Source organism: Sceloporus occidentalis, unplaced genomic scaffold (genome assembly GCF_023333645.1).
Source record: "Sceloporus occidentalis isolate IW3139 unplaced genomic scaffold, rSceOcc1.0.p SCAF_1, whole genome shotgun sequence".
Lineage (NCBI taxonomy): Eukaryota > Metazoa > Chordata > Lepidosauria > Squamata > Phrynosomatidae > Sceloporus > Sceloporus occidentalis.
Genome location: NW_028316981.1, coordinates 144,568,914 through 144,588,365, shown reverse-complemented (window position 1 = coordinate 144,588,365; position 19,452 = coordinate 144,568,914). Strand labels below are relative to the sequence as shown.

General features: G+C 40.9%; 1 long non-coding RNA gene across 1 annotated transcript; it reads right to left on the bottom strand.

Moving 5' to 3' along the window:
• Positions 1-12,030: 12,030 nt before the first annotated feature.
• On the bottom strand, positions 12,031-13,268 carry LOC149322356 (uncharacterized). The gene is made up of 3 exons (XR_016279861.1): positions 13,059-13,268; positions 12,569-12,694; positions 12,031-12,344 (listed from the first exon to the last, which is right to left on the bottom strand). It is a non-coding gene; the product is annotated as an uncharacterized LOC149322356 (long non-coding RNA).
• Between the last annotated feature and the right edge of the window lie 6,184 nt (positions 13,269-19,452).

The following is a 19,452-nucleotide window of genomic DNA, read 5'->3' as shown; positions in this document are numbered from 1 at the left end:
CTCAGCATTTTAAACCAGCTCCAGTCTCCCAGGCTGGAGCCAGGATGCAGGATGGAGGTGAGGATTATTGCTCACTAAATCACCGCTGAATCTCCGGCCGCCATCAGCCATCAACCCAGGTCCCGGCCATGCTCTGCCAGCACTTTTTAGAAGTTGGAAAGCTTTCCGACTTTAAAAAAGCGCTGGTGCAGTGCAGCTGGTACCTGACTGGGACCCAGGCTGATGGGAACCAGTAGTTCGGTGGCAATTTAGTGTGCAGTAACACCCACCTCCATCCCACGTCCCGGCTCCAGCCAAGGAGGCTGGAGCCAGTCTAAAATGCTGAGCGACAAGCTCCTAAGACTCACCAGTCTGTGGACCTTATCACACTCAGAATTTTAAACATTCTGGGGACTGGAGGAGGACGCTCGTGTGCGCACGCGTTCAGCAGAAAATGGAGTTTACCACACACAAAGACGTCCTCCAAGAGGCCCGTTCCATCCCCCGGCACGCACCCGTTTGTGTCCAGTCCTGACGGGCGCCATTTTTTGCTGACGGAAGGTAATCCGTCAGGCAAAAATCACGCCCGTCAGGACTGGATGCGAACGAGTGCGCGCCGGGGACAGAACGGGGCCTCTTGGAGGACGTCTTTGTGTACGGTAAACTCCGTTTTCTGCTGAACGCACGTGCACATGAGCGTCCTCCTTCTGTCCCCAGAACGTTTAAAATTCTGAGTGCGATAAGGTCCTGTGGTGAGTTTCCAGAAAGGAAAGAAGCATCAGAATCAAAGAGCCCAAACAGCGCTGCACACAAGGGGCATCATAATGCCATGCCACGGCAGTTATGGTGCCACTTCTACAGTGCTCCTTTTTAGGGCTTCTTTTTGCTCCATGCGCAGGCCACAGAATCCTATTGCTGTGGTCTGCTTCCGGGGCTGAAAGGGACAGCATTGAGCCGCCCATCTGTCGAGCCCCATAAGAGATCTATGATTGCTCAATTGTCTATAGAATTATGAAATCTGCATGTTTATTGGCCAAATTGCGTACCCAGGTTCCTTTTTCCTCCCTCCCCTCCCTGCCAGATGGAGAGATTCATGTGCATTGAACATGCTTTCCCAGGAAGCCCCAACCATTAATAAATGAGTCCTTCTGCTGCAAGAGATCTCACTTTCTTGCAATAGTTTAGATAAGCCCTGTGTCATGTATTGCAATAATACTATACATGGCTTGGTTTGTTCTCTGCACAAGCACAACATAGATGTTTGATTTTAACTCCTACAAGGATGAGATTTCTTAGTGCTGCCCAGTGGCTTCAATGCAAAGAGTGTGTTGAATCTGCTCTGGGTTTTATTCCAGACTTTAAAGGAACTATCTAAAATGTTGAACCCTATCTGTAAAATAGGTTTGGCATCTTGGATAGCTTCTTTAACATTTGGAATAAAACCCATGTGTCCACATGACTGGGTATCATATATACTATAGTCTGATGATCTCTATAGAGATTATGATCATTTCTAGGCAGCAGGATGTGATCTTACAATGACGTAAAAGAGATCAGCACTTCTATCCTAGATAAATCTAATCAGATGTGAGATTTTGTGGTTACTTTATTTGAGCATTGGAGTACAACTCTGGCGAGAATGGTTCAAATCCTTACTCAGCCATGAAACCCACTAGATGACTTTGGGCAAGTCACACTCTCTCAGCCTCAGAGGAACGCAAAGGGAAACCCTTTCTGAACAAATATTGCCAAGAAAACCGCTTGATAAAGCCTTAAAGGTAAAGGTTTTCTGTTTGACAAGGTTGTCAAGTTGTGTCCAACTGTAGGGGGCAGTGCTCATTCAGGGACGTAGCCAAGGGGGGGATCTTGGGGTCCGGACCCCCCCTTCCATTAGAAAAATGAATGGTGTGTGCTGCTGCGCTGCCGCACCCAAGCCCCATTATAATGGTGGCACTTAGTCTGGACCCCCCCTTCCTAAAATCCTAGCTACGTCCCTGGCTCATTTCAGTTAGTAAGCCAAAGAACAGTGTTGCCTAAGGACTACTCCGGTGGCCATGTGGCCAGCATGACTGCATGGAACGCTGTTACCTTTCCACCAAAGTGTTATCTCTTTTATCTACTTGCACTTTCCATGCTTTTGAACTGCTACGTTGGCAGAAGCTGGGACTAGTGACAGGAGCTCACTCTGTGCCAAGGTGCTTGGGCCTTGAACTGCTGACCTGCCAATCTTGCAATCACCAGAGTCAGTGTCTTAACCGCCTCCTGATAAACCCCTAAGATCAACATAAGTCAAAAATTACTTGAAGGCACTCAGCAACAACTTGTTTGCATTACTAGGCCAGTCTCTCTGGAGCTTCTGGGGCCTCAGCAGGTGAGATCTGGTTGCTGTATGTGTGTCATGTCTGCAACCAAACCCACCATAAATAAAACAGACAGACAGCCCTCCCCAAATTATCCCATCACTGGTGAACGCTTTGGTGCAGCAACCTACTATTTATTCCAAAGTAACATATCAAGTTGTCATTTGTTTGCTGGTGAAGACTTGTCTCAAAGAGACAGGTTCTTTCCTCATCTCTACTGGGAATTAAGTGAGCCTGCTCCATTTCTGAAAAGAGGAACCGCCGTGTCACTCTTGACACGTCTCTCTAAGAACTGCCAAGCGGCAGGAAAACCTCCCACTAAGAGGAAAAAGCAACTTTTGAAGAGCACCTGAAGTGTGGCGAGGGGGTGGGGGAAAGAGACCTCATTCTTTGTTCAAGGCACAGGCTCTGTCTGAAACCCTCCATGCAACAATATCTCAGGGTAAGGTCTGTGGAAGCTGTTCTCAGGATGTAACATTCTTTCAGCTCTGGTTTTCATTATGACTACAGACTGTTTTACATTTTATGATTGTTCCTACAAAGGTCCTCTGGGGCAGAATTATTCCTTGGTGTTGTGACTTCAAGATAAAGGATTTGTCAAGCTTCTTTCTCCCCCCCCCCCTTCCCCCCACTTCTCATGTTGAGGACAAGCATGATAGTTGGTGTGGTCCCTAGCCCTCCTTGAGATGTTGAGAAGCAAGGGTCTCTGAGGGACCTACTACAAAGCTCTTGCAAGAAGCTTACAACACAGTTTTGTTCCATGTCCATGAATGAGATTCAACAGGACTTATTCCCAGGTAAATATGAATAACTCAGTAGCCTCAGCATTTGTTTTTAATGGTGTTGAAGATGGGGTATTTATTGTGATGGATGAGTCATCAGAACACCATATTTTATATATTATGTATTTTAAAAAAAAATCAGAAAGAATTATGAAAACATTGTCCAGATTTTTTTTATCTAGTAATTTCAGTAAAAAGAGATGCCTATTGCATCTGCATAAAGCTGTTCTCAATGTTCTGAAGAAAACTGTATCAGAAGTTTCAAAACTTTGGGCCACAGTTGATCATTTAGAAGTGTACTTTCATTGCACACAGGTACCAATTGGGGCTTCTGCCATCTTTCAAGAAAATGTTTGGTTTCCATGTCATACAACACAAATAGCTTTCCAAACCTCCCCAAGCTTTCACTTATCTTGTCATGGAGTGTAGCCAGCAGTTGTTCAATATGTCATGTGTCCAAAGCTCCACTAGCAACATGGGACAAACTGCATGATACTCTGGAGAGTCTGGCAAAGTTTTTACTATCCAGAATCCAAAAAACTAGGCACTGACCATGTTGGCTTTGGGATTCTGGGAACTGTAACCCAAAAAGTAGCATTTCTAACCTATAGCTCTCTGAAATGAAAAATTTTAATGGCTGCCACTGAATCCTAGCTACATATATTCAAAAATAAATTCCATGAAATTTTATGCAACTTAGTTCCAGGCAGGCATGCAGAGGCTTGCAATCTCAATTATATATCAGAGTATTCTTTGAGAGGTTGAAACTTCATTCTGGAAAAAATATGCTATACTTCAATGAATTATGGATGCTATCTGTGAGATCCCAACGCCAATTATGCCAGTGGTGACTCTCTTCTATTTTGTATCTCCCAATCATAAACATGACTTCTTCATTACATGCTGACGTCAAACAGGAATTAATAACCAGTTGGGTGCGATGGAGTATGTGACATCAAATGAAGATTATAGGAAGTGTTGTAAGGTCTGTACAAGTTCCCAGGGTGCCAACGCTGTCTAACCTTTTTAACCTTTGGTGAGAAACCAATACATCCGGCCTCGGAGGCATCTCTCATAGACATTGCCTCTTTTGGTTACTGCCAAAAAGTTGCTGTGTGGCTAAAGTAATTACCATTGAACTGTTCATGACAAATATGATAGTATTAAAGGCAGGGCAGGGTTTCCATTACAGATCCTCATTTGCATGAACTCTATGAGAAATCCGCACTCCTTTTTGCAATGAAACGTGGCATCAGCCTCCCTAGTGACCTATTATTTCCCATTTATACATGTTCTTTGTACATATGGCAGGGGATAGGCAACTTGCAGCCTTCCAGACCCTGTTGAAATGCAGCTCTCACCATTTCTCACTACTAGCTATGGTAGGCAAGACTGAAAAACTCCGACTTTTTATTGACCCATACACTTCAACTCTCCCAATTTGTCAGGGACATTCCCAGTTCATCATTTATGGTCCCATTTTTCCACCTGCTTTTAAATATCCCAGTTTCTCTCTCCTCCCATCACTTTTCCCATTTGTTTTTAGCTTGCTTCAGTTGCTGCAGACTGAGTCCAAAGTGCAAAAGTAGTTTGCACTTGTTAGGAAGGATCGAACTAGGGGAATTAACAACGCACGCAGCGGGATCGTGTCCCTATGTGTATACCAGAGGTTATCTAGTCCAACCCCAAGAGACAGAGACTCGGATGCCAATGGAGGTGCAATTAAAATATGAACATTTATTAAAGCTACACAACAACAGGGATAACACACACATACACATTCAATGCTAAAGCAAGGGAGGTGTGAGTTCAGGAGTAAAGGGAAAAGGATAGAGGCACCGTTGGGAATATTTACCTTCGAAGTCTTCTCCAAGACATCGGATGTGAGGGATGGTGGATGGTGAGACACAGCCGCGGAAACGGGGAATGAAAGTGGCGGCCGCGGTGGCTAGGAGCTGAGTTCCAGTGGGCAAAGCTAACTAGAGGCTCGAAAAGACAGTGAGCTTGGCTTCGCTCAAGTGATTTCAGCAGAGCACAAGGCTCCAGGAATGCAAGCTCGGAGCGAGATGCTCTACAAGCAAGGAACTCAGGCTCGGAACTGAATCTACAAGCCCAAGGAAGAGCTGGAAACTAGGTCCTTATATACTGCTAAACATAACCTCAGGCTATGGCAGCCTGGCGGACAAAAGGCTTGATGACTTATCTTTGTCTAAGCTGAAACTTACACAATGGATACACAAAGCATAGGTCTGCCATTTATTCAGGGGGAGCAAATATCTTGATGGTCGAGCTGTTAATTTAATCACTGGCTCATTAAGGAGGAAGCTATAGCTATTGTCTTCCTGCTTCAGGTAGCTTGCGAATCCGGTTGAGCAACTCCCAAAACTGCTGCTGAAAGGTTTAAATCTACCTTTTTCCAGTGAAAGGGGCTGCTGGCTACGTGGTCTGCTCGCTTTTGGGATAATGGCGGCTAGCGATGGGGTCAGTCAGGGGTCATGACTTCAGACCGCATGGCACCCAAAATTTATATAAAACCATACTTGATAATACACTCAACTGGGGGAGGGAAGTGGCAGAGTCTTGTCCTTCCCAGTAGGCACAGGCATAAGCAAATTGCTGCAGCATCTTCCAGCTTTTCTGTTCTTCCTCATTAATAACTTATGTCCTCTTAACAACACTCTGAAGTGGCTTGGCTAGTTTTCATCTGTGAAGTGTTTGTGGGTATGGTTATGTAAAATATACTTAGGAGGTAGGACATATGCAGTGGCTGGTGGATTTGTATTTCGGTAAAATAAACAAGTAGTGATAATAATAATAATAATAATAATAATAATAATAATAATAATAATAAATTATTTACTTATACTTCCCACCTCTCCCTGAAGATCAAGGTGGGATTACAACCAAATAAAATACAATAGAAAAACAATACAGTTATAATCAACAACAATATTTCTAACAAAGACCTTAACCCTCCCATAATAGAATAATAAAATTAACAGTTAAAATTCTGATCTAGTCATAATCAGTAAACTGGAGCATCGAGGGTCAAATGGGAAGGTCCACCAGAAAAGATCCATCTTAACTGCTTTCTTGAAAGTGTCTAAGGTAGTAATAAGACGGATCTCCTCTGGCAGGTCATTCCACAATTTTGGGGTGGCAGAAATAAAGGTCCTCTGGAAAGTTATCACTAGTCTAGTCTTTTGTCATTGAAGTAAGTTCTTCCCAGAGGTTCTGAAAGTGCAGGGCGGACTATATAGGGAGAGGTATTCCCGCAAGTAACCTGAGCCCAAGCCATGTAGGGCTTTAAAGGTAATAACCAACACCTTGTACAGCACTCGGAAGCTGATCAGCAGCCAGTGAAGAGATTTTAGAACAGGTATTACATGGTCAAACCTAGATGTACTGATGACCAGTCTGGCTGTCATATTTTGAACCAGTTGTAGCTTCCAAACTTGAGGTAGCCCCATGTAGGGTAGCCCCATGTACAGCGCATTGCAGAAATCAAGACGAAAGATTACCAGTGCATGTTCCAATGCTTCAAGGTCCCCCCTGGTCCAGGTAGGGACACAGCTGACGTATCAACCAAAGTTGATAACAAGCGCTCCTGGCTGTCGCTTTGTTCACATCAAAGTAACTACAGCACGCCCGCGTCATATGCGGGCGCGCTTTACGCGGCTTGAGCATACGCGCTCAAGCCGTGGGGCACGCGCGGGGGTGGAAGGGGCGGCGCGTCCCATTCAATTGAATGGGCGCGTGCGCCCGTTGCGCCCCATGTGCCGCCACGCTGCCGCGCACGAGCCCCATTGTTTCCAATGGGGCTTGAGCATAGGCAGAATTCGCCTTACACGGAGGGATCCGGAATGGATCCCCGCATAAGGCGAGGACCCACTGTATGTTCATATCAAAGGGCAGCGGTGTTTGGAATAGGAAGAACCATCATCACTAGTTGAAAGCAGGGCCTGAAAAAGTTACATTTTTGGAAGATAACTTCCACATACCAGGCTAACTTAAGACCAGGCTGACTGGGGGATTGTGACCTCGTACCTGTAGCAACAGTGCCAGGCAGTTTGCAGGGGCTACATGGGAAGCCAGCAGCCCATCATTGCTGCAGAGAGAACCAAAACCTGGAGGAAAGGAAACATCAGATCAGGTGCAGATGTCATGATGACAATCCATGTTTGATTCTGGATTATGGCCCTATGTGATGCAAGCAAGACACAATGAGCCCAGGAAGAATTTGAAGTAAATAACCCATATAGACAGGCCCTGGGTGATCCTGGGCAAGTTCACTTCCTCAGCCTCAGTGGAAGGTAAAAACAAATCCCTTCTGAACAAATCTTGCCAAGAAAAGGTTCATCTTAGGCTCACTATGAGTTGGAACCAACTTGAAGTTGGAATCAACTTGACAACAGTCATTATCAAATATGTTAACTATGATCAAGATTATAATTTTATTTCTCAGCATTCCTATGCTGGCTAGGGTTTCTGGGAGCTGCAGTCCAACAACTGCAGTTGTGGAGGGCTGCCAATCTGATCTCCACTCCTGTACATCTACATTGTAAAAATAATGCAGTTTAAGTTCTCAGTTCTTAAGTTCAAAAGAAGGGAAGATTTTTTGTTTTTCCGTCGTATGTCTTTCTGTGATGTGGCAGGAAGAGAATGAAATAGTAGAGAAAGAAATTTTAGCTTAATAGGTAAGTATGCTTATTTAGGAAAGGTTTCTATAGATGTTTAGTAGTGTATGTATTGTGGAATGTGCTTTTTCTTTTCTTTGTAATTCTTTTTTTAAATAATAAAATATTAAATAAAAAAATTAAAAAGTAAAAAATAGTGCAGTTTGACACCATTTTAACTGTCATGGCTCCATACAAAAAAATCCTGGGGTTTGTAGTTTTGTGAGGCACTTTGGCAGAGAAGGCTAAAGATGTCAAACTACAAATCCCAGGGTTCCATAGGATGGAGCTATAGCACTAAAAGTAGTGTCAAACTTCTGAAAGTGGTGTTTAAACTTTCTAATGTGTAGATGCACCCTTAGACTAAGCTCAGGGAGGCCTATTTCTCAGTAGAAGGCAGCTGTGCACAGCACTGATTGGCAGCAACTGAGTATATCACTAACCCCTTGTTCCAAAGCAGTTTTTCATTCTACAACAACATAAATATTCTTTCTTTTTTAAAAAATAAAGGGCCAATATACATTGGATGGGGGAAGATCATATACATACAGCTCTCCATATTGTCAAAGACTGATAACCTACTTGAATGTGGATAATTCAAAACAGACTAAGGGATTAGTGTTCATATATCTAGTAAGTGCATCTATTTATATCTATATACATGAGAATTAGTAGAATCTGGGAACAAATGGCAGAAAAGAAGCACACAGATACATTGACATGGGGGAGGGGTAAAATCTTGACTTGCATGTATTTTTGTACAGATAATTGGCCATTTATTTCAATGATTTAATTAAACCATTGAGAGGTGGCCATGTTGGCTGGGGTATTATGGGAATTGAAGTCCAAAGGAAGTGTTCCAAGCTTTAATGAAAGGTCTAATCCCAGTTGAGATGTGTGAGTCACCCAGCACAATCCAGCCTTAGTCAGAATCAGTCTTAGTATTCTAGGCTTTGTTTTGGGATTTTTTGCTGGATGACCTTCTTATCACTTCACTCAGTGTCTGGATTTCAGAACTCCCTTACAAAGCAAACTCTCTCATCAGTTGTCATCAGATATAACACACCACGGAGGCCTCTTCTACCTGTGCAATCTTCCCAAAGGGTGGTGGATCTTTGCCAGGAAGAGTGAAAGGCAATGACAAAAGAGAGACAAAAGGACTGAGATACTCATCTTGCCGCAGCTTTGTCTGTTCTTCCGTCATTGTTTTTCTGTACGGGTATTTCAGCTCAAACTGAAGCAGAGGACAGGATTAGACAGGTCACCCTAGAATCAGATTACAGTCTTTTCCTACTCTTTCAACTTTTTTTAGCAGCTCAAGTGAGTAGCTGACACAAAGAGATGGGTGGAGGAAGAAGGGAGAACGGGCGGCTGAGGGGGGCATACATCCAGGGTATATTCCAACTAAAGGTAAACATGCACAATGATCCATTTATGTAAACAGCTTTTTTTTTTTCTTAAAGCGTGTGCTTAGCTTTCCTTTATTAAAAAAAAATGGAATTACAGCCAAATTAATTTCACCTTAACAAGTGTGTAACAACAGCATTTCCTAAACTGAAGTCGAAAGCTTTCATGGCCGGCATCCATGGTTTTTTGTGGGTTTTGGGGGCTATGCGGCCATGTTCTAGAAGAGTTTTTTCCTGACGTTTTGCCAGCAGATGCTGGTGAAACATCAGGAAGAAAATCTTCTAGAACATGGCCACATAGCCCGAAAAAGCCACCAAAAAAAAAAAAATTTCCTAAGCTGCTCAGAAATAATTTTTCTCCTGAATTAAAAATGAGAGACATACTTCACTCTTCCATTTCAAATGTTTACTTCGAAACTGTAAAAGATCAGGGGTAACCTGCCTTCTAAACTATCCCCACTAATTTTTCTGCATGTGTCACACACATGGATCCTTTAAATCCCCATGGCTCACTATTTACATCAAATTTGTTTAGATGCATAGCTCCCAACCCCTACTTGCATATCACTTTCTTTCTAGGGCTTCTAGATGGTGAGGCCTAATTCCTTTCCATGGGTCTCATGAGTGGTTTCAGGTTGAGTGGAGGCAACTCAGAGTGTTTTGAAAATAAACATTTTTTCTTTCTTTTTTTTTAAAAACTGTTGTTACCTAAATTTCAGGGAGTCCTGACAGGGCACCCACAAATTGTATTCAATGGGGAAATTAATTTAGCTCAATAATTTAGTAGCGAGAGGGCCAGGGTAACCTCTGGCTGGGAGTTTAGTCTTTGTATAATGGTTTCAAACCCAGAGGCAATTTCCAAATTAATGTAGTTTATTTAAAAAGGAGAGTTTGCACATAAGAACTAACAAATCAAAGGTAGTAGGTAATAGTGAGCTGCAGGGTTGCTGAGATTTGAAGCATAGCTCGATTTTGGGACAGATTGAAAGTGACTCAGTAGCTCCCTGCAGAACATGAGGTGGCCAGCTACTGAGGTGCCAAGTCAAAGTCGAACAGAGGTTCTGTCCAGTTTCAGACTAGATTAATTCACTATTGTCTGGGCACATGTATTTATACTCAGAAATGGGTCCTAAGGATAGGATTTCAGGAGCTGATAGGTTTAAGCGACTTTCACAGGAGAGAGGAATGAGGTGAGATATGTAATAATGACCGGACAATCAGCAGGAATGTTCTCAGATGAAAAGAGTTTCAGTCCCAGAAGGAAACTCTGTTATATGCAAACAATCTCCCAGTCTAGCTGACTACCACCTTCCCATAGTAAAGGGATTATACTGATTCCCATCTTGAGAGATCCCATCAAGGCTGAGTGCCTTGGGCTTCTCTGTTGACCAGCCCCCTCTAACAAAACAAATCAAAACACACACACTAACACACACACCGAACCATTGAAACAATGAACTTTTGGAGTATGGAAGCATTTGTAAGGTTGGACTAATATTCCTGTGCTTGTAAAGGTGCTTGCAAAGGACATTACTACATAAGCCTCATTCTTGCAACAATCATATCAATTTTTAAAATATGAAAACACACCAGGTTCAGAGCAGGCAATATCCTACATTTTCACAATCATACGTATGCTGCTTCTGCCATTGCATTCTGTTCCTGACTCTCCCCGTAACCCCAACTCTCTGCCCTATGCGGTACCCAGCATGGCTTTCAGTTTTTAAATTTTATTTTATTCATCAATTTATCCTAGGACCTAGCCTTCAAGTGCTGGACCATGCTCTAGAAATTAGGACAACTGCCCAGATCTTATGTCTTACTGAATGTCTTTTAGGACAAATACTCTTTTCCAGTACTTCTGGTCCCCTGTTACAATCTGATATCCCAACATGTGCATGCTTAGGATGACACAGCATGTCACAATACTGTAGCCTATTCAGCAAAATATTGCACTAACTTATTAATTAAAAACAGTGACACTGGAATTCTAGACATTGTGATTCAAAATTAAGTCTCATTATTTATGTGTATGTGTGTTGTGTACCTTCAAGTTGTTTCTGACTCTTGGTGACCCTCAGGTGAATCCATAATGGGGTTTTCTTGGTCAGATTTGTTCAGAGAAGGTTTGCAATTGCCTTCCCCTGAAGCTGAAAGGATGTGACTTGCCCAAGGTCACCCAGTGGGTTTCATAGCTGAGCTGGGAATCAAACCCTGGTCTCCAGAGTTGTAGTCTCATACTCAAATCACGAAACCGCACTGGCTCACAAGTCTCATTATACTGAGTGAGAATTACTGCTTCTGGTAAAGTGAGAAATAAAGTATTTAAAATATAAATAGAACTTTATTTAAAAAAAAACAAAAACAGCATTTATTTATTTTAAAAAAATTATTGAGCAAACCTTTTTTCTTTCTGAAATATTAAAAGAATATATTGTCATTGAAATGCTGCTAATTTAAAATTATTCAGAACAGTAAAAGATTTGATTTACAAACATTTTCCATGCCAATATAATTTAAACATTTCCAAAAGCTGCCATAAGGTCCATAAATCACTCCACATAAGAGATACGATTCACTACTGATCCAATGATTCACCAACTTTTTGAAATATGTTTTTAACATGCTTCTGAGATATAAATATGATTTCTGTCCACAAAACCAATACTGGAACAGTAGTAGTAAGAAATGCCACACTGATTTTGGCGTACATTGTATACTATTATACATACTCAGTACTGTATGTACCCAATAATTTTTCTGATTGATGTTGATAAATTGACTTGTGTTTTGAATGAAACAAAGGTTTAACAGGTAGCACCTACTGTCTTTAATATTTTTTCACCCCACTGCATTAAAAACAACAAAAAACACAAATTTTTGGTGGAGGAAGAAAAAGTTGGGCAATCAGACCCAAATTTGGACAGAATGCTCAGGACAAGTTGAAATATCAGCAGAGGTAAGCATTAGTTTGTAAATGTGCATTCTTAATTAACAAATGTACATTCTAGATTTTAAAAATACAGTAATCCAAAGAGATTACTTGGGATCTCCTCCAAACACTAAACAGCTCAGATTCAAAACCTCTCCACGGTCTTTATTTGGGTCCGACAATTAAATAATACAGCGTGTTTGGTGGTTCTGTGAACAAGAAAACAGACAAACAGGTAGACAGACAAGCAGATAGATTAATTTATTGTACACATATACATTAGATGCTTCTCATATGGAACCATTTAGCATCTTCCGTAATTGTACCCAGGTCTTCAAACAACTACACAATAAGTCCCCCCACGCCATCCTGCCATATGTCTCTAAAGGGATGTTCTGTACTGTGATTTACTAAATAACAAGGCTGATCCTACCTGCTTTATGTCACTTTTCATTCAAAATAGTCCTTGGTGACCTGGCAGAAAGTTTCAGGCTTCCCGTTGGCTATTAACCTCAACACCTCTTATTATTTTGAGTACAGCAAATGAACCTAGCATATCCTGTAATTACAGAAGACAAGTGGAAACCTGTAAAAATTCATAGAAGGGATTATTTGCATTGGTTTGTTCTAAAATTCATACCTCCTCATGTTTCCACACTCCCATCACACCAAAAATTCAGACATGGATATGTGTAAATAGTTACAGTAACCCTGACAGTTTTGTTATCCAGGAAAACCCAGCATGAATCTTCAACCACACTAATTCAAGTTCTCAATTTATTTCTCAGCTATTGAATGCAAGACACATTTAACTTAATTAAACACACACGCGCACACGCACACACACACACACTAGAGTGTTTGAAAAAGGGAATAGCGTATTGGGTTAAAGCAACACTGATTTTTTAAATAAAAAAACCTACCTGTTCAGCATCTTGATATCGGTAGCACAGAAACCATACCGCCTTTTTCAGTAAGGCTAAGCAGCATTTCAGTTGTAACTTCACTATGGATAATTTCATTTCTTCTGCATTGTATCTAGAACACTTAGTTCATTTTACAGTTGTAGCTGTATAGTTCATTAACCCAAACCACTGCAAAAGAGAAAGGGAGCATACTTTGTAGAATCAGCCAGTGACTTTTAGCATTAAGATGATTTGTTTTTAAATTGCTGTATCTAAAAGTAACTCTAGTTCATTTTGAGAAATGGGAAAGTGAAATATTTCTTTTTAAGGACCATGTGTATATTGATAGCTGTTTTGGGGGCTTTGGAACTATAAATGTAAATAACTACTTTTAAAAAGTAACCTTCCAAGTTCTGATTTAAACATGCTGAAATCCCAAAGTATTCACAATTTATATTTCTGGAACATAATCTTGAGAGTTGCAAGTCCCAACAGATTAAGTTTAAATTGTATTTTAGTGTACTCTCATGTTCCTGTCTAAAACTACTGCACTAAGATATTGTAACAATATTTCACTATACATTATTTATTGAGTTATATTTTGCAGTCCCTCCAGTCCTCCCTCCCTCTCTCTCTCCTTGATTTTTTTCTTATGGAAATATGTTAATAAAAAACCCAATATATTTTATTCAAGATCAAGTTCTAGGCTGAGGCTAAATCCAATGTTAGTCTTGCATAAGGTATATCCGTTGAAATAGTGAGGCTTAACTGAGGTTTAACTGACAAGGCCCGTTCATTTAAATAGTTCTACTGTAAATGTAAACACAGCAAATAAAAAGACAGCAAAATTACATACATTCCTTAGAAATCTGGAACAAGAGAAAGAACCTGCTACAGACACAATGATAAAATGGGCATCAGATCTAGGGCACACCATAGACATGGATAGCTAGAAACTAGCTCGAGAAAAAACAAAGAAATTTACAAAACCCCAAAACCTTCGCAAAAATTTCTGGAAAATGGAGCATAGGTGGTATCTGACTCCTAACAAAATAGCAAAAAATTATCAGACAGGACCAGGAACATGTTGGCAATGCAGCAACGTACCCAGAACTTGGATTCATGTCTGGTGGAAATGTCCAAAACTAAAACTTTATTGGAAAAATATACATAGAGAAATTGAACATACACTATAGGTTAACTTTGAAATGAGACTGGAAATGTACTTGTTAAACATGCTAGATAAGATTCCTATACAAATTAAGATCAAGCATGGAAGAATCTTACTTTATTTAATAACAGCCGCCAGAATTACACTTGCTCAATTTTGGAAAAATCAAGAGATACCTGATTTGGAAATTTGGTGGGAGAAAGATTATGAAATGCGGGAGATGGATATTCTAACAAGTCATTTATCTCACAAGGATATTACAGTAATAGAAGAAGAGTGGGACCCAATATTGATATATTGCATGAATAGACAATAAAGGGTGCAAATTACGATAAGATAAACGCAACTAATGTAATATTACTGTCTACCGGCCTTTACTGATTAAAATTATACTTCGAGGGTACAAGAAAATAATCAGAAAGGGGGAAAAAGAGAAGAGGGAGAATTCTATGTATGAGGTTGAGAGTTGATTTCAAAGTAACTTGGGAAGTATTTGGTTATATTTTCAATGTATTTTCTGACACTGAGAAAGGGTTTATAACCTTGTAATGGTGTAATGAAGAGTTGTTCTAAGCTTTTATGTATATAATTTTTTTAATAAAAAAGTAAACTAAGGTTTGTTTATTTGTTTTCCCTAAATGGCCCATAGATAATAGATGTCAGAGTGATGTACAGTAAAAATGTAGATTAAATCTATGAATCAATTCAAACACAATAAAATTATTACACTGATGAGAATCAGTCAAAGTTAAGACACACATCACAAGAAAATTGTAAAACGGGGGGGGGGGGGGGGACTCAGACAGGGAGATAGAACTACTTTGGATGGAATAAGGATGGGATATGATATATGCAGTGTGTGGGAAAGTGGTGGGATTGTAAGGAGCTGATTGCAGTTGGGAAATAAATAGCAAAAGAGAAAGATCCCAGTTGTCATAATATTTGTACCATGAGCTCCTTCTAGCCTACTTCAAGGTAGAAAGAGAATCAGAATGCTAAAAACAGAATGAGAACTGTCACTCTTTAACCTGTTTCAACCCATGTGAACTTTTAAGGCTTCCTTCAGGGAGCTATTGGGAATTAAACGTAAAATTTCTGGACTAGAAACTTTCAAATCACATACATGTTTTCACTTGTTCAGTAGACGGTTTGTGCAGCAGATAATCCAGAGAAGTCTGAAGTTTGATTCCCCCCTGAAAAAGACCTGGAGAGTGCAAACAGGCCAAAAAGACAACAAGTTTTTCTTTTCTACTCATAAAGCAACCATCATTTACCCATCAAGAAGAGTTATGGAGGAGGGATCTGTCCTGTCTTTCCATCATTTCACTGCGTTTATACAGTGGTTGTAAAGGACAGCTGTCTCTTTGCTCTGCAGCAGGCATAGGCATCAAGAAGACTGATGATAGAGGCATTTGCCCACCTTCCTCCTCTCATTCACTCACCTGCATAAAATTCCTCCTCCATTATGGCTACAAAGTCATAACACAAAGAAGTAGGGGCAGGCACAGCTCCATCATGCCTAGGCCCAGAAGTAGATAAAAGGCCCTCCTTCCATCCTAACTGCCAGTGCCTTGGCCTCAGAGGCAGAACAGAAGAGGCAGCCAAATCTCCCTCACACCCAGGTCCAGGAGCAGATGAAAAGTCCTCTTTCCACCCCAACTGCATCACCATTGCCATTCTCTTTTCCTTTTGTGTTCTGTCTTATTTAGACTGTAAGCCTGAGGACAGGGAACTGTCTAATCAACAATTTGTAAGCCTTTCTGAGAGCCTTCATAGCTGAACAATGGGGTATAAATACTCTATATAAAAATAAAATAAATAACTGGGCACACTTCTTTGTCAGAGCATCCCACTCTGAAAATAGATGGCTAGACAGACAGACAGACAGACAGACAGAGTTATCTTTTTTAACAATGACCCTTATTATTCAGTCTTTCAGAAACCACACCAGACATTTAATATGCTGAAAGCTTGGAGAAAAGCCTCCAGAAGAAGACAGAAATCCCCTTTTAAAATAATGCAATTAAAAATTAAGCATAAGTAGCTACCATAATTTCAGCTGGAGCAATAAGAAATATCCCCAAATAAAAGCAGGCCTTAATGAACCAGTTCTGTCTGTGAAATCAGATCCTGTTTCTTAGCAATAAATTAATTTAATCATGTATTCAGCTCTACGTTCTTCTAGAACCATTGCCCTTTGCTAATCCAGTGGCTCCTGTATGCTTGTCATCAGCATCTGTATTTATCGTAGGATGGTTTTAAGTTTGCTCAGTTTTAGAAAACGGAAAAAAATAAATTCTATTCTGAGACTTTTCCTCCATATGTTATCTTGTAGACAAGACATGCATATTTCTACTGCATGTAATACATAGGGGACTGCTATATGGCCAGCTTCATGTAACTTTCCCGCAATCCCATAGTTCAAGTTTCAATTTACAACTGCACTGGAGACAGATATTCATAATACATTTGGGTGACACTTGACCTCAGCACAATCCTCTTTTGCCTACAGGTTGAGAAACACAACTTCAGGAAAATCTGACATCCAAGCAAAGCACACTATTAAATGCTCTCTGTTATTATTGCCTTGGGTGCATGAGATGAAAACACCCTCTGACCCTTCCAAAAGCTAAATGCTCACATCTTCACAAAGAGGGAAAAGAAATGACATGCCCATTCTTACCTAGGTTCAAAGTTCTTTTGCTCATCCAATGCATGAGCTTCCTGCTTTATTTGTCTACTCCTTAGAAGGTCTAGGAGCACAATAGATAGGGGCTGCCTTATCAGACAAGGATGAAGTTGAAACAGCCAGTTTGCCAAAAGCATTCTCTTATGCATTCTACCACACAGTGGGAATACAAGGCAAAAGCATAAAAAGACAACCTCTCTTTACACATTTCTCTGTCTCTCTCAGTCTCTCTCTCTCTCTCTCTGCAACGCAGAGTAACTAGAAGGATGGAACACTCTGCGTTCTAGTTCTCCTCCCCCTCCTTCTTTTCTCTCTCCTTCCATTTCCCCCATGAGTAACATGTTTGTGGGTGGCAGTTCCATATGGCAGCTGGTGGAATTAATGAACACCAGCAGAATCATTTGGAGGCAAGCAGTTGTTCTGAATACATTTCATCATACAACACAATTGTCAAGCACTTGGAGGCAAGAGACTTAAGTAAACCCAGCCCTAGATCCTATGAGCTGATAAACCACTTAGCTCATCATCTAAAACCTTGATATTCTCTACTTTGCCTGTGCAGATAAATACCAAGCCTTAATATATTCAAGAACAACTTTATCTGCATTCTAAATTATCTGGGAGACAGCCAAGAAAATTAACATGCTCAGAAATTTGGACAAATGAGAGTGTTTCCTGTTTAGGATTAGACTAAGCCATAATGAATTCAAATGATCAGGAGTTCTGCGAAGGTTTGTGTGCATATAGATTCATATGCAAACATTTAGGCTGCAATCCTCAAAACATTTATTATGTGGTAAACACCACCGTGGGACTTACTTCTAAGTAAACATATCTAGGATACATGGAAGCAGCCTTGAAAAAGGTTTTCCTAAAGTACAGGCTATACTCAGTATAGGAATGAATGAACGAGAGACCACCATGTGGCTCACATGCCAAACAGGCCAGCATAACTTCACTTGTACAGTGGATTTTTCAACTTCGAAAGCAGTTTTTCTGGAATATAATTCCCTGAGCTTCTTAGATAAATAAGGACAAGAGGAGAAAATTCACACTGGTTACTGGGCTTCTGAAATGTGTTTTCTACAAATAATGTTTTGTTCATCTTATTACGTGTGCAGAAACCACATCTGGAGTGTTACATGCTGAACAACAAATAACTGGTAACAAGTATTTGGCAGATGGAGTGAAGGTATACTAATGCATGAATCCTCTGTCTATGAGAAGAAGAGCATGTGTCTGAATTGCAGGCACCAAGTCTGATCCCATGTGGACAGGCTGATATTTGAAACTGTAATCTTGGATTACTGAGCACCCCATTTACTGTAATGCAGCAGCTACTGTTGGTTTTGCCACCATTTTCTGACCACAAAAAATGTTTAGTAGGTGAGTAAAAGGGATGGAAGTCGATTCCTGTACAAGAAAGAATCCTGAAGGGCCAATTACCTGGGCTATAGAACTGAAAAGCCTAGGACTTCCTGGGCTTCCAATCTGTCAACAACCTTTGGTTCAAACATACCAGTAAGTGACAATTAGCATTGCCCCAATTTATTGCATTTCAAATATACAATGTTTCTCCAGACACAAATGAATAAATGAAAGTCTCACCCACAATGCATAGCTCTCCAAAAATGCCTTTGCAGTTGAACAAGGCAGATAAGCAAGGAGGGAAAGGTGAGAAAACATGGCAGATGAGGTGAGAGAGGAAAGTAGTTTGCGGTTTTGGCATGGAGTTTTGAGCAGCAAGAAAAGACGATTTGCTAGAAAGAAGTGGTTCCTTTGCCAGCTTAGAAGGAGGTGCATGAGGAGGAGGGGAAAAGCAGAGTTTGGATGCTGGAAAGCATATGTCACTAGCATATGTTGAGGCAGGGTGAGCAACTGATAATTTATCATCTGGAAGGGAAGGGTTTCTCTAGCCTGGAAAAGGTAAGCTGTGGTGTTTTATGCTTTAAACTTTTTGAAAATTGGGGGCAGATTGAGGAAAGTTGCTAATTTTGCAGCTACTTTGGCCGCATCAAAATCAACCCCTGCCCCAGTTTCCAGTGATTCACTATGGAACAGACTAACACCCCACCTTTACATCAGTTTCAATTTACATTGTGAGTCCAAAAAGAACCCCCAGCATAAATCCAGACTTGCCTGTATGAGAAAGCCAGCAACCCAGCTGTAAGAGGAACACCCTCTGTCCAGCAATGAAACCATGAGATCACACCACTTCCAAAATGACCACTGAAACTGTCAAAACCTTGCACAGCTGTTTCCCGCTAAGATCTACCTTTGCCAGGATTTTGCTCAGAGAATGAAAGCTCGCTTGATGATGTGATTGTTTATTTTCCTGACAAATTCAGAGGTTATCTTTCGTGCCATCTAAGTGGCACTTGTTGAAATGCTCTAGTGCTGAACACAGCAAGAGGAGCAAGTTCTTTTGTCTCTCATCTCCTGTGTGACAATCTCTTCTTCATAAGGTTTGAGCCCCAGGGATTCTAAAGATGTCCTGATGAAAGGCAAATTGAGGACTCCTCCAGCTCCACACTCCATCCACACTTCTAGAG